General features: G+C 42.2%; 1 long non-coding RNA gene across 1 annotated transcript; it reads right to left on the reverse strand.

The window, feature by feature from the left end:
* Window positions 1-777: 777 nt before the first annotated feature.
* LOC117506243 lies at window positions 778-2,907 on the reverse strand. Its single transcript, XR_004559412.1, has 2 exons — window positions 2,371-2,907; window positions 778-2,011 (listed from the first exon to the last, which is right to left on the reverse strand). It is a non-coding gene; the product is annotated as an uncharacterized LOC117506243 (long non-coding RNA).
* Between the last annotated feature and the right edge of the window lie 513 nt (window positions 2,908-3,420).

Genomic DNA, 3,420 nt, shown 5'->3' on the forward strand with positions numbered 1-3,420 from the left:
ACTTTACATCAACACTTTTCACTATTTTCACCAAGTACTTTTGATGTATGCGTTTCGGGCCGCTATTCGGCCCGTGAAAGTCGTACATACCTCATACAGGTATCCACGGATTTGTCTCAACGAGACCTTTCAAATGACACCACGTTTGTTATGCTTTGGTCAAACACTTGCTTTCTGGCCGCGTTACGGCAAAGTAGTCTCAGGCCAGACAAGAGGACTAATTTCCTGACCCGGCGTGTCTATACTTGTTCAAATACAATTTATAGTGACAGATTCTTGTTCAGCATCCCAAATAGGCCATGAAAGTGAAAAAAAAAATCACATTTTATTTTTGTCAAACCTTCGGACTAACACGTCAGCCCAAGGTATGACTTGTCAATTTTCAGAATGAACACTTTTTTTTCTCTGTACAACCAAAAAACTCAGCCACAACATGTGTACAAACACATCAAAATCACTACAAGGCATCATTCCCTTGTATTCACATTCTATTCGAATGGCAATACCGACTCAAGCAAACGTCCTATAGCTTGGCGGACGACACAGCCATGCCGCCAGCTGAGTGAAATTGCTGGCATAAAGGAGAAAGCAGCATGTTGACTGTCCTATCTCTTCTTTTCTTGATATTCTTACTGGGACAGAGACAATCTCTGCAGGTTTCTTGTAATGTGGTGGACAGAGTTAGACTGTGATGTCATCATCATGGGAGGAAGTTACTGTTTTTGAAGTCTGTCTCTTGAGCTTTCACAAAACCTGCAGAATTTGCATGTGTAGCAGTTAAAGTCTCCATGGGCAGTCTGCAAACTTCTGTGGTGCTGAACATATGCACATAAAGGTTTTGCTGTTTTTTTTTTTACTGGAATGGGCAGTGAGGTTTGAGGAGGCTTAATAAAGACAGCTCTCAAAACCCCTCTGCATAGGCCCATAAATCATTTATTTTGCAGTACTGTTTTAAGTCCCTCTACTTGATGTTTCTGATTTAGTCTGGAAATTTGTTTTCACCCTTTCAAAAATCTGTTTATGATGTGACACTGAATCTATGTAAAACTGATGCTTTGAGTTTTAGGTGTAACACAATAATAAATAATAATACATTTTATTTATAGTGCCCTTTTCATCAGTGATCTCAAAGGGCTACAGGATAAAAAGATGCAATAAGAGCAAAAAACAAAACAAGACAAGCAGTCATATTTTAAAATAGAAAGAATTTAAAATAAACATCTAAAAGGATGGACCATAGGTTTTGTTAAAGAGAAATGTCTTTAGACTCCTTTTAAAACAGTCAGTGGATTGTGGTGCCCTCAGGGTGTCAGGGGGGGCATTCCACAGGCATGGGGCAGCAGCACAGAAGGCCCTATCTCCCATGGTTCTTAGCCTGGTTCTGGGTGTGTGAAGGAGATTTAAGTGAGTGGAGTGGGAGGAACGTGTTGTTTTGTGGGTTGAGGAGTTCTTTGAGGTGTGTGTATGTGTGTGTGTGTGTGGGGGGGGGGGGGGGGGGCATGTCCATAGATACATTGGTGTGTAAGGAGGGAGACCTTGTATTCAATCCTGGTGGATTCAGGAAGCCAGTGAAGTGAGTGGAGCATGGGGGTAATGTGCTCATGTTTGTGCACTCTCATCAGCATCCTAGCTGCAGAGTTCTGGATGTACTGGAGCCTCTGCAGGTTCTTGCTAGGATCTCGATGAGAAGTGCACTGCAGTAGTCCAGTCTGGAGGAGAGACCAGCTTTTCAGCATCTGAGAGGGAGAGAATGGGGCGGAGTTTGGCGATAGAAACCATCAAGCTGCTGTTGTTAGCCAATACTCAGGCCAGACCAAATGCATTCCTTAATTAAAAAAAAAACATTTATCCACCAACAGTTTGAGGTTAGCTAGTCCTCAAATTCTGCAAAAGCAGGAAGCCAGTAGCTGTCTTTATGTTCCAACTTGGTTCTTTCTGCATTGCGTTTCTTCTGTTGCTGGACTTTCTTTATCTTTGAAATCTGTACAGCTGCGAGGCAGATCATGCAGAGCTGTAAGAGAAACACACACACATTTTTTTTTATTATTATTTGGTTGTGCTGTGAGTGTTGTAACCAAGATCCACTGTTTTTCTGCCAACTGAACGCAAACACTTTTAAAAAATCATGCTGCAAAGAACGATTTTTTTTTTTCACCTGTATTTGGTGGCATGGTTAGCGAGAAAGCGATCCATTTCTACTTTGGACACATTTGACTTCTGTCACCTCAAACTTCAGCAGTTCTACCAACATGCAGTTCTTCAGCTGTAAAAACTGTTCATATTTAACACTAAGACGACTGTGTGGACTAGTCAGTATTCTTTGTTGTCCCATTGAAAGCACTGTGGATGTGTCAAGTATTCAGGTATTACTTCAAGTAGCAAGAGGCTGGCAGTCAGACCAGCAACCAGTAGCAGGTTCTGCTTGGTCCACCACATGATCTTCTCCAGGCAGCCAATGGTCAAGACATACTGGCTGGCCAAGCTTTCATCCAGCTCCTGCACACCATAACCACACATGGTGTTCAGAACAGTCTGCAGCCAAAACACAGCCAACCCAAAGCTTAGTGGTTGCACTCGGAGAAATGACAAACATACAAACATTAGCTTCAGTTTTGGAAAGAAACACATTTTTATTTGTTCTTTTGTGGAGATGCTTCTAAAAATTGCCTCCACAAAATAACACAAAATGTTGAATTTAAACCGAACATTCCAGGACAACTTCCTGCTATATGATCTGGGTGCTACACTGTCCAGGTTTCTAAGTCCTAATATTGTGATATTTTGTGCACTTGAAATTAAAAGTAAAAACAAGAGCAAACAGATTTCTGATGTCCGCCAATCCGGATCTGGATCACCCCCAAAATTCAGTGGAATCTTCCATGCCCTAATATCTATCTGTGGTGGAAATATGGTGAGAATCCGTGAATTAATTTTGAAGAAATCCTTCAAATACTACATAAAGGAAAATCTTGATCCAGGATCTGGATCTTGAGTCAGATCAACTCCAAAGTTCAGTGGAGTCTTCCATGCCCTAATATCTATCTGTGGTGTAAATTCTGTGTTTTGCCTGTGGCCATGACCCCATGCGGTTTTCTGTGAATCACCTGTAGTTCATGTGTTGTTTATGCACCCCTGGGCTGTGTCTGTCATGTGTATGAATCGTATGTCTGCCTCCTGCTTTGTGTCCGTGTCTGGTGTGAGTCCTGTGTGTGTGTGTTTGTGTGTGTGCATGCAGGCATGCGTACCGCTGGTCTGGCGTATCTCTGAGTGGGTGCCTGTTTCCTGGTTTGTGTCTGGAGTCTCATGTGTGTTTCTGTCATGTGGGTCCCGTATGTATATGTTCACTTGTGCATCTGTCATTTGTGTGTTTTCTTTTTCAGTGTCTTTTTCATGTGTGTATGTGGGCTTCTCCTGCTGTCT

This window comes from Thalassophryne amazonica, unplaced genomic scaffold, assembly GCF_902500255.1.
Source record: "Thalassophryne amazonica unplaced genomic scaffold, fThaAma1.1, whole genome shotgun sequence".
Taxonomy (NCBI): Eukaryota; Metazoa; Chordata; class Actinopteri; order Batrachoidiformes; family Batrachoididae; genus Thalassophryne; species Thalassophryne amazonica.